At 41.6% G+C, this 12754-nt stretch overlaps 1 pseudogene; it reads left to right on the top strand.

The window, feature by feature from the left end:
• The first annotated feature begins 7822 nt into the window (after positions 1–7822).
• Positions 7823–12403, top strand: LOC148823750 (deoxyribonuclease-2-beta-like; annotated as a pseudogene).
• Positions 12404–12754: the final 351 nt, after the last annotated feature.

Here is a 12754-nt window from a genome sequence, read left to right as displayed (position 1 = left end):
TGCAGACGACCTGGTCCCGCTGTCGCCCACAGAACAGAGGCTGCGCCAGAACCTGGCACTGCTGGAGCAGCACTGTCAGACCTGGGCGCCGACAGTCAATCTGGACAAGACCAGAGTTATGGTTTTCCAGAAAAAAAGCCAGACCTCAGGGAAACAGGTACAAATTCACACTTAACAACACATTAACACCTAACAACGGGAGCAGGGACGAATTAGGCCAGTACCCACTATTGTTAAACATACAGAAAAGGATATTAAAGTATTGAATATTAGTATTGGCTAATACAGAACATTAAAGTGCCCCTTTTCCATTCAGCGGGAATGTATGGGAAATCTTAGTAGCTGAGCATAAAAAAGAATAGGAGCATACTGTAACGCGTGTGAAGGCCATAAACGATATTAATTTTGGAACATAAACATACAGTATATGGCTGGTCTCGGTACTTTAAAGAAAAAATACACACCAGTATTCCATTTCTCCCTAAACATTTTAAGCATCGAAGTCTTTAACCAACGTGATACCGGAGTCAACAAGCATACTTTTAGAATTTGATTAAAATGGAATATAATATGGAATCGCGTATCTAAAGAAATTAATAACGATATAATTATATTCATGTACCGCAACACAAGAATAGTACATGCTGTACGATGTCTGTTGATAATGTTTCTGTAGGGCTTTTTCAACACTCCTCATGTGACCTTGCCAGTGGCGCTGTGGGTTAGGTTCCTGACTCACACATCACACGTTGGGTGTTTGAATCCAGCCAGAGCCGTGACTTTTTTTTTTAACAAACATTTCTTTGAAAAAATAAAATAGGGTTAGTGTTAGGGTTACTGTCAAACTAAATCAACAATTGATTTAAGGACGATCTGTCAAAGTGCAATGAAATACAATATTGTTGTTGTTATTGTTGTTTTTATCCTGTAAAGCGTTTTGAGAAGCCACCTTTAAAGGCGCTATATAAAAGCGCTGATTCTTATGGAATGTGTTTTCTTTCTTCTTTTTTTCAGCATGGAAGAAACCTATTACTTGATTCTTATGGATGCCCGGTTCCGCCGGGGATTCAAAAAAAAACCCCATGGAATCGCGTACAGTATCTAAGGAAATAGCAGTATAACCTTATTCATGCACAAACAGTGGCATGTTACATTATTAAATTTGGGTGTCTCCTCTTGCCAGAAACCTATAAATTGCATTTTGAGTGCGGTTTTTGACTTTTTTAAAATTTTTTAAATTACAACCCATAAATAAAGCTGATACTGTTTAGACTTTTAATTATTTAAAACTGTATTACAGCAGCACAATGCACAATGCAAAGTAAATCGCTATCTTTGTCTTCTGTGTAATAATGTTCACCTCTCTGTCCAGCAAATTAACAATAGTAATAATAATGAACTTTATTGTATATGGCGCCTTTAAAGGTGGCTCCTCAAAGCGCTTTACAGGATAAAACAATAACAACAATACTGTTAGGCTGGGCAAACAATTTTTTTAAAAAAAGACATACAAAATGAGATATAATGATGTGTTCCGGCTTAGACATTAACGAAGAGCATAACGAAGGTCATAAAGGTCATAAACGATATTAATTTTGGAACATCAATATATTATGTAAACTGTATGTTGCTGTTATTGGTATTTTAAAGAAAAAATACTGTAAAATCCTGGGTTCGGTACAATGTTTCAGGCATTCATGTGAAGGACAACAGAGCTTTCACTGGCCGATTATCAAACTTTATTGATAAATCAAAAACAAAAACTATCCGACCAAACCAGAAAAAGAAAAAAAGAATAACGGACACAGCGCGAGCCTGCATTCTCTCCTCAGCCGTCCACACCACACTTTTCCCTGGGTCAGAGATTAAATAAGACGTCACTCACACCAAACAAATTACCACACACTGAACACTGAACATGTTAACCCAAATATGTCTCACAATACTTTTATGGTACATTACTTTGCTAAAATGTATTTAAAAATAAAAACGATTACAAACGCCAGCAGAGAGAGAGACACAGACACAGTTCTTCATTGTCAAAAAGTAATTGTTTTTTACTTTGTCAGCACCCAGACAAACGCAAACGCGTTATTAATGAAATGCTTTTATTCATTCTTAATCGAACTCACAAGTTGTCATCTGCTGTTGAAGCTCTGTGACACTAGACTCACACATGGCTAGACTTGACTATTTAACCATGAGATTATGTTTATGTTTATTAATCTTCCTTGTTATGCACTGAGAATGATAAGCACCCCAAACACGAGGGCGGCGTAGCGGTCGGCTCTGGCTTTCCCATCTATACCGATGCACTGCAAGTACAACCCCCCCTCCTTCTCTTGAGTGATGGGCAACAGTTGGATATCTGGGAGAATTGTTCGTTCCACTGGCGTCTGTGAATTCCGCTGTGTAAACGGTGCTTCCTGAGGGGAGACAGACGGCGGGGACAGCGTCAGCCAGGTCCTGGGCGGTAGTGAGCAGAGAAGCCGGGATGGAGTGTCCTGAGGCGGTGTGTGCTCTGGGGGGGGCAGAGCTTCCGCCAGGCATTGCAACCTGCGCAGTGGGGGGAGGCACTCACCGGGAGACAGCTGCTCAAGCGTTTGACTGCCGGTACACACTGTCTCCGGCTTCTGCATCTTCACGAGTGTCTCTAACCTCCCAATCCTCCCCTGTAATGCGTCGTACTGCTCCCGCTGCTGCCGAAAAGTCTCCATACAGGTGCTGCCTCTACAGGCTGGCACCCTTGAAAGCTGCACGTATGCGACTTCAATTAACACCAGTATTAAATGTATTACACTGTATTAATCAAGCCTTGTTTCCTTGATAATAGTTTATCTGTTCTTGCATATTGACATAGAACTTGAACCTTACTGCATGTACAGTGGTGTGAAAAAGTGTTTGCCCCCTTCCTGATTTCTTATTTTTTTGCATGATTGTCACACTGAAATGTTTCAGATCATCAAACAAATTGAAATATTAGACAAAGATAACACAAGTAAACACAAAATGCAGTTTTTAAATTAAGGTTTTTATTATTAAGGAAAAAAAAATCCAAACCTACATGGCCCTGTGTGAAAAAGTGATTGCCCCCTAAACCTAATAACTGGTTGGGCCACCCTTAGCAGCAACAACTGCAATCAAGCGTTTGCGATAACTGGCAATGAGTCTTTTACAGCGCTGTGGAGGAATTTTGGCCCACTCATCTTTGCAGAATTGTTGTAATTCAGCCACATTGGAGGGTTGTCGAGCCTTAACCGCTTTTTTAAGGTCATGCCACAACATCTCAATCGGATTCAGGTCAGGACTTTGACTAGGCCACTCCAAAGTCTTCATTTTGTTTTTCTTAAGCCATTCAGAGGTGGACTTGCTGGTGTGTTTTGGATCATTGTCCTGCTGCAGAACCCAAGTGCGCTTGGTTCGAACAGATGTCACGAACAGATGGCCGGACATTCTCCTTCAGGATTTTTTGGTAGACAGCAGAATTCATGGTTTCATTTACCACAGCAAGTCTTCCAGGTCCTGAAGCAGCAAAACAGCCCCAGACCATCACACTACCACCACCATATTTTACTGTTGGTATGATGTTCCTTTTCTGAAATGCTGTGTTACTTTTACGCCAGATGTATTGGGACACACACCTTCCAAAAAGTTCAACTTTTGTCTCGTCAGTCCACAGAGTATTTTCCCAAAAGTCTTGGGGATCATCAAGATGTTTTCTGGCAAAACTGAGACGAGCCTTTATGCTCTTTTTTCTCAGCAGTGGTTTTCATCTTGGAACTCTGCCATGCAGGCCGTTTTTGCCCAGTCTCTTTCTTATGGTGGAGTCATGAACACTGACCTTAACTGAGGCAAGTGAAGCCTGCAGTTCTTTGGATGTTGTTGTGGAGTTTTTTGTGACCTCTTGGATGAGTCATTGCTGCGCTCTTGGGGTAATTTTGGTCGGCTGGCCACTCCTGGGAAGGTTAACCACTGTTCCATGTTTTCGCCATTTCTGGATAATGGCTCTCACTGTGGTTCGCTGGAGTCCCAAAGCTTTAGAAATGGCTTTATAACCTTTTCCAGACTGATAAATCTCAATTACTCTGTTTCTCATTTGTTCCTGAATTTATTTGGATCGCAGCATGATGTCTAGCTTTTGAGGATCTTTTGGTCTACTTCACCTTGTCAGGCAGGTCCTATTTAAGTAATTTCTTGATTGAGAACAGGTGTGGCAGTAATCAGGCCTGGGTGTGGCTAGAGAAATTGAACTCAGCTTTCCAAAGATGTGATAAACCACAGTTGATTTATGTTTTAACAGGGGGGGCCATCACTTTTTCACACAGGGCCATGTAGGTTTGGATTTTTTTTTCCCTTAATAATAAAAACCTTCATTTAAAAACTGCATTTTGTGTTTACTTGTGTTATCTTTGTCTAATATTTCAATTTGTTTGATGATCTGAAACATTTCAGTGTGACAAACATGCAAAAAAAAAAGAAATCAGGAAGGGGGCAAACACTTTTTCACACCACTGTACATGTACTGGTACAATGGAATCCTTACTTACAGAAAGTTATGATAGTTATGATCGGGTGTGAATGAGGAATGTTGAATGGTATTGAATAGTTTGACTTTTGTGAAGGCAAATCCATGAGAATATTTTGTGCTCTAATCCTGCATTTAACATGATAAATCAAGTTAAAATAAGTTCCCAGATGCTTCCCTAGTTAATCTACTGTTCTTATCATAGTTTACTACAGTAAGCAACACTAGATCATAACCTTGTCGTGTGGTTTGGTAAGCCTTCAAACTAATTTTCTTGAAACACATAATTACAATACACTGTATAATAGCAGAATAACAATAACATCTTTTAACTGGATTTGATTGCTTTCAGAGTTCTTTTATAAGGAGTGTGCCTTTGTTTCTAAGGTTAACACTGTCCTTTCATTACAGAAGTATCATGAGGTCCAAGCAAATAAACACACATGCACATATGATCACCAGCGACCTGAAGGCTCTTCTGAATGACAAGAAGAGAGCCTTTAGGAGGGGAGATAAGGAAGAGGTCAAGCGTGTACAGAGGGAGCTAAAGCAGAAGTTAAGAGAGAGCAAGGATGCATACAGGAAGAAGATAGAGGACAAGCTGCAAAGGAATAGGGTGAGAGATGTATGGAGCAGCATGAGAGAGATCACTGGCTTCAAACAGGCTGGGGGTGCAACAGAAGGGAACCTGGAGATGGCCAACGAGTTGAACCAGTTCTTTAACAGGTTTAATTCTGAGTCCTCTGTGGCGCAACACCCATCCCCCCACAGCCACACGCTCCCTAACCCTTCACAGCTGCGACTGCCCAGTACCTCCTCCATCCCCCCACAAACATGGCCGCCTACAGCCACAACCCCCGACGGCTACTCACCCACCCATCCCCCACAGCTGCCACTCTCCAACACCTCCACCATTAACACCTGCAGCACTGAAAGCACTATGAGCACCATCCCCCAGGCCAGGCTGACCATCACAGCTGACCAGGTGAAGAAGGAGCTGAAGAGGCTGCACGAGGGTAAGGCCACAGGACCAGATAACATCTGCCCCAGAGTTCTGAGGGCCTGTGCTGATCAGCTGAGCGGAGTGCTCCAGCGACTGTTCAACCTGAGCCTGCGCTTGGAAAGAGTCCCGGTGATCTGGAAGACATCATGCCTGGTCCCGGTACCAAAGAAAGGGCGCCCCTCTGTCCTCAACGACTACAGACCAGTTGCACTGACTTCTCACATCATGAAGACACTGGAGAGGCTGGTCTTATCCCACCTGAGACCCCTGGTCAGCTCATCACTGGACACCCTACAGTTTGCCTACCAGCCCAGTGTTGGTGTGGAGGATGCAATCATCTACATGCTGCAAAGGGCCTACTCAAAGGACAAAGGAACTGGTAGTAGATTTCAGGAGGAAAAAGGTCAAACCTACTCCTGTCTACATCCATGGGAGTGGCGTGGAGATGGTGGACTCGTACAAGTACCTGGGAGTGCACATCGACGATAGACTGGAATGGTCTAAGAACATCGAGGCCATCTATAAGAAGGGACAGAGCCGACTCTACTTCTTGAGGAGGCTCAGGTCCTTCAATGTGTGTAGTAAGATGCTACACATGTTCTATCAGTCGGTGGTAGCGAGTGCCATTTTCTACGCAGTGGTGTGCTGGGGCTCTGGGATTAGAGCAGTAGATTCCAAAAGGCTGAACAAGCTCATCAGGAGAGCAAGCTCTGCCATTGGGTTTGACCTGGACTCCTTGGAGGTAGTGGCTGAGAGGAGAATGATGTCCAAACTAGTGGCCATCATGGACAACTTCTCCCATCCCCTCTATGACAGGCTTGCAGGAATGAAGAGCACGTTCAGCAATAGACTGATTCATCCACGGTGCGACAGGGAGCGCTACAGGAGGTCATTCTTGCCGTCTGCCATAAGACTGTACAACGCATCCACCTTGCGTCTTGGCAGAGGCAAGATCGACAGTGACCTGTTTCTGGACTAAACACATCTACACATCTACTGCTACATCTGTTCTCTTTCTTTTTCCCGTTTACAACCACTTTTTGTGCAATATATGCCAGGGACCTGTGCAATACATTTATATTTATATCTATAGTTACATCTATATTTATATTCATATGTGTGATATGAGTGTGATACGATTTTCTGTGTACTGTTCTGTTCTAGTTTGTTCTTGTGCGTCCGGACTGTGAGTAACTCTTGTATTGTATTGTATGTATTGTACTATTATTATATAATTCGTTACACTGTGGCTGTGTTGTGTGTGTTAAGCTGCTGTTGCACTGCAATTTCCCTCACGGGATCAATAAAGTATCTATCTATCTATATAAGTGACAAGTAATAGGTTTATTCCATGACGAAAAGAGAAGAGAGAAAACACAACGTTTCAGCTGTGAAGCCTTCTTCAGGTGTGCAGGTGTGCCTTCTTCTTTAGCACACCTGAAGAAGGCTTCACAGCCGAAACGTGTTTCTCTCTTCTCTTTTCAGCATGGAATAAACCTATTACTTGTTCCTTTGAAGACTACACATGCTGACGCAGCTATCCACCTGAACTACTTGCACATATACAGTAAGTGTTTGCAAGTCTGTATCTATATATTCTTGGTAATATGCTTCTATTTATGTAGTAAGAAAGCAATCAGAAGAACTTTTTATAAAGTATTCTTGGTAAAACTCATCAAATCATCTCACTTTTAAATAACTTAAAAAAGTTGCCTGATCACTTTCTTCTTGCTACTCTTTTGATAAAGAGGTATTGTTGTTTTTTTTAGGATAATGAAATCATTGTGAGAAAGATGTTTTAAAGAATTCTACAGGATATTTTAGCAAGTTAGCGAGATAACACTAGTAAGGACCCTGATAATTAGATACTAGTTATTTTTGTTTGGAAGTGTATCTTAGCATTTCAGAGAACAGCACAGCATGGCATAGAAAGTGATGCATTTGTATCACTATATTACGAATATTCTTTCAAATCATAATCAATTTTTCTATATTAAACTATAATAAAAATTCTATAATAAAATCAGTATAAAATTAACACGGATTTATTGTTTATTAGATTTAATGTCTGCTAAAGACTTATAATTATTAATTATAAAAGACCGTGTTATGGCAACTAGAATTTCGAAAGTAGTGGAGTATAAGTGGCTCAGCACTGGGAATACACGTTCTTTGATGGGCTGGAAAAGTCCTGTACATCACTGTGTAGGGTCAATAGGTGTATGACTGTGTAAGAGAGGTTGGACAAACCTGGGGTCAAAGGTCATGGGCGTGAGCAGAAATGTAAAGATAAAATGGCCAATTCTAATTTGGGTGGGTATAAAATTATTATTATTATTATTACTATTACTACTACTTACCAGGCAGCACAGTAGTACAGTGGTTAGCATTGCTACCTTATAGCACTGGGGCCCTGGGCTTGATTTTGGACTCAGGATGCCATCTGTGAAGTCTTTTCTCCCAGGGTTTCCTCTGGGTGCTCCGGTTTCCTCCCCCAGTCCAAAAATATACTGGTTGGCTCATTGGCTTCTGAGAAAAGATTAACTCTAGTGTGCGCTTCAGTGTCTGTATCTGCCCTGCGATTAAGTGGCTTCTTGTCCAGGGTGTCACCTTCCTTGTGCCCATTGCTTCCAGGGATACAAACATCAGTATCATCTTTATCATTGCCACTACTAAATTAAACACAATGTACCTCACAACTGGCAGCCCACTAAAGCTCAGCAGCTGTGAGCCTGGTCAGTATCTGGATGGGAGACCTCCTGGGAAAACTAAGGTTGCTGCTGGAAGAGGTGTAAGTGGGGCCAGCAGGGGGTGCTCACCCTGCAGTCTATGTGAGTCCTAATGCCCCAGTATAGTGACGGGGACACTATACTTTAAAAAGGCACTGTCCTTCGGATGAGACATAAAACCGAGGTCCTGACTCTCTGTGGTCATTGAAAATCCCAGGGCGTTTCTCGAAAAGAGTATAGGTGTTACCCCAGCATCCTGGGCAAATTTCCCATTGGCCCTTACCAGTCATGGCCTCCTAAGAATCCCCATCTTTGAATTGGCTTCATTATTCCACTCTCCTCCCCACTAAATAGCTGGTGTGGGGTGAGTGTTCTGTGTACACTTTGGCTTCACATTGGTGGTGGTGGTGGACGAGAGTCCCCAATACCTGGAAAGAGCTTTGAGTGGAGTGTCCAGAAAAGCACTATAAAAGTGTAAGGAATTATTATTATTATTATTATTGACCTTTTCAAAGTACTGTGTTAACAGTAATAACTTGCAATCCATCATCTACTGACTCTTCATAAATCGATAACTGCTGTTCATTGTAAGTATGAATGAATAGAATGTGATCTGTTATCTCGGTGTGTTGTAATATCTCTTTGTGTGTCCACACAGGAGTCCTACACTTTGACCAGACTCAGGGTTTCTGGCTCAGTCACAGTGTCCCCCACTTCCCTCCATTCCCAGAAAGGGGGTACAGCTGGCCGTCCTCGGGGAAACTGAACGGCCGGACCACGCTCTGTATCACTTACAAATCTACACAATTCCCTCAGATAGGTGCGCAACATAGGGAAGCTAGCATTATGCTAATAGCAAAATACCATTTTATTTTTATTTGTATTGCTCAGTTCAAATTGAAAGAGACGACAATGCGAGGCCATTTACCAGATTCAATATTTGTTGGGCCGGATTTTTGTTTTTGTTTTTTAACCGTGAGCCGAGCCATAGAATGGAATGTGTGGGGTAAATTGAATGTGTAGTCCTTGCTTCATAGGACTGCAGACTTGTGCTGTAGCCCAGCACTACAATGGAATTATTGAGTGTGGCGGGTCTTCAGATATAGCAGGCAGTGTTAAGAAGCTGGGGAAATCCAAATTAACTGCTTCTGCATCAGAAAACTTAATGTCTCTCTTCTCAATGGAGAACACAATTTCCCCTTCTAGCTTCTTTGTCTCCTTATTCCACAGAAGATGGTTTGTAGTGTTACCTTCCTCAGTTTTGTATTTATTGATTTTAATCATACAAAAATGAACAGTTTATTTTTCCTCACAGTTCAGTGACATGAAGGTATGAAAAAATAAAACCGAAGCCCTCCAGCACCTCTGTGGGCTGTGGGTGTTCCGGCCCGGGTATAATGGTTACTGTTGTAACAACATAAGGTGTTTGCATTGCAAGTGAGAGGATGCGATTTAGCCAACAATAAAGTTGTTTTCCTTTCTTTTTCCTCAGCCGAGCAGCTGTTGTATTATAACCCCCGCGTGTACAACTGCTCCTTGCCTGAAGTCTTTCGCCACGAACTGCCCAGAATGAGCTGCATTTGCGAGGGCTCTGTAAAGCCCTGGGTGCAGGGAAGGAGGATGGGGAAACTGCTGTCAGCTCGGGGAGAAACCTTCCTCAGCCTTGCCAAGTCTCGCTTCTTTGTGGATGGTGAGAGTGGTTTTCTTTTAAAACCACGCAGACTGTACAAAAAGATCTGTGATGAAACACCAACTACAATCTGACATATCAGCTGTCCTTATCAAAGGTTCTGTACCAGGATATGCATTTGGAATCTTTTTCCTGGAATTGAGCATTTGTTTGGTCACGTAGGTTTCCCATTGATTCTGGAGCTGGTTAAAGTTCAGAAACCTTCCTGGACAGCACTGATTTTCATTCTGCACTGAGGAGAAGAGTCGGATAAAAACAGTCGACTCCGACTCTCGAAACGTCCAGAAATACATTCACATTTAAAGATGTTGAAATACTCCATGGTAGTTATGCTTACGTTCCAGTGATTTGCAATTCACCAGTGTGGACAAGTGGCCCCTTTGAACTTACTCAGATTTAATGTGTTGTCTTAGCGATGTATTACAGTCTTCCGTCCTTGCAGTCGTCTGTTGCCAGGCCACTGCCAAATGCATATTCATTTTTAGCACGTATTCTCTTCTTTATGGAAGTGTGGAGGCAACCCAAGTAAATGCACTTTTAAGTCCTAAAAACAAGCTAGCTAAATTCCCTTTGAATTCCTGTGCTCTCACATTAAAAGTGTGGCTTGGCTGTCTTGAGAAGCATGACAGAGACTTCCATCACCTTTCACAGGCCAGAAAATTGCCCAGATTTTGCTCCTATTAAAAACATAGCTCAGTCCTGCACACCTTACTGTCATCACAACCTCTGCTGCAATTGTTATTGTAAAGATTGCAAATCCTGTAAAGCAATGCGACTGCAAGATGCTACAGATATTTCAGAACCAGTGAGATACTGTACATGCAACTTCCTGGTCATAGTTTTTACTCTTTACAGCATGATGACGGGCTTTGCTTATATTTTGGCCAGTGGTTGCATGTACAGGTTTGCAAAAGGCCGCACATTGTTAAGAGCCAAACATGAAAATGACAAAAGAAGAACGAGACAAATTACATTTCTTCATCCCAGACAAACATTAAAAATAAAATGCAGACAGCGAAAAGGGAAAACAATTTGGTCTTGACTTTATTCAAAGCTATCCATTACATGGTACAATGAGTTTATATAATGGTATATTAGCCACCAATATAATACATAAACTGAAACAAACTTTTCAGATTTGGCAAAAAACAATCTTAGTTTGATCATTTTTAACTAAGCTTAGTTAAATATCAATTTCAGATTAGATGCAATAATAAGATCAGAATGGAAAAATATTTAAACCATACAGTATATGTGTCTGTTTTCATAATCTTGCAATAACATAAAACATCATATTCGATAGTATATCACCAGCAATAAACTGCAAAGTGTGTAATATTGCTAGAAGCAGAATACATCCCAAGAAAACAAGACCTAGGTCCAAAATAATCATTTAACAGAGTTCGCATAGTTTTGAGATGAAAAATCCACTCCACCTACAGTGAATCATCCATCAGTCTTCTAACCACTTTATCCACTATAAAGTCACTGGGGAGCCAGAGCCTATCCCAGCAAGCAAAGGGGAAAAGGCAGGATATACACTGGACAGGATGCCAGGACATCACAGTGCACACAGAGACAAAAACACACAGCACTTACCCAAGAGTCCATTTTCCCAAAAGCCAATTAACCCAACTAGTCTGTTGTTTTTGGACTGTGGGACCAAAAACTGGAGCACCCAGAGGAAACCCCTGCAAACACGGGGAGAACATACAAACTGCACATTGTAGTTCACATCTGTAGGGCAGAAACACATGTTGCGCTTCTAAAACTGTCTTGCTACAAGGGCTTTCCAATCACTACCAGTAGCTCTTTTATGTTGTTCTGTTGTGATTGTTATCAAAACATAAAAAGTTCTGAAAGAACTCAATTGGAAAACAAAGCACTGAAAACCGTTTAGTAAGGGGAAATGTTTCATTATACAATGTGAAAATGGCAGTAAAATTAAATTCCAGACCGGTAAGAGCTTTTTTTTTACTTTTCACAGAGTGTTTCCTTTCTCTTTAAACCAAGAAAGAGCCCTGTCTGGAGAGCCATTGTAGATGCTGTTAAATGCCTTATATTTCTACTTTGTTGACATACTTGAGGGTTGTCTTTTACAGACATCTACACTGGTTGGGCTGCTCAAGTTTTAAAGACTACTCTGTTGATGGAAACCTGGCAAACGAAAAGAGCATGAACTGCCTTCGAACTGCTCCCTTCCTGAACACGTTTTAAATATCAAAAGAATTAAACTGCCGGGACCTGTGGAGTTCTGGTCTCACTTTGATCATGCCAAGTGGTGTGTATCCCAGGAGTATGGAGACCAGTGGATCTGCACTGGAGATCTAAACAGAGAGGACTGCCAGCAGTGGAAAAGTGGAGGACTTATTTGCTCACAAAACCCTGTTATCTACCACGCTTTCAGGGGGGCTGTGTCCTGGTTTGTTAGGTGCAGAGACATGTTTAAACTGTAAGAGGGGGAATGTTTGACCCTGTTGTTGCAATTCAGTTACGCTGACTCTTTCTGTATCTATCTGTTGCAGATGCAGAGCAGTGTTAATTGTGCTCAGGTTTAGCAAATGCCGCTTGATATTTTGAAGCTAATGTTTGCTGAAAAGCAAGAAAAAAAGTTGCTCAAATGCAAATGTGCTTCTTTCCAGAACAACTAAAATGTATAGGTTTAAACATGGGTTGATGGCTAACACAAAAGAAGAAACACCCAACGACTGCAATTATCAATCCATTCATCTATTATCAGAAAGCAGCTTTTTTTCCTGTGAAGTGTAGTGGCAAAGCTCTTCATTTAAAATAAGAGGACACTGGTT

This window comes from Atractosteus spatula, chromosome 11 (genome assembly GCF_055471065.1).
Source record: "Atractosteus spatula isolate fAtrSpa1 chromosome 11, fAtrSpa1.hap1, whole genome shotgun sequence".
NCBI lineage: Eukaryota > Metazoa > Chordata > Actinopteri > Semionotiformes > Lepisosteidae > Atractosteus > Atractosteus spatula.
The sequence above is the reverse complement of the archived record's forward strand: the minus strand, read 5'-3'. Positions and strand labels throughout refer to the sequence as shown.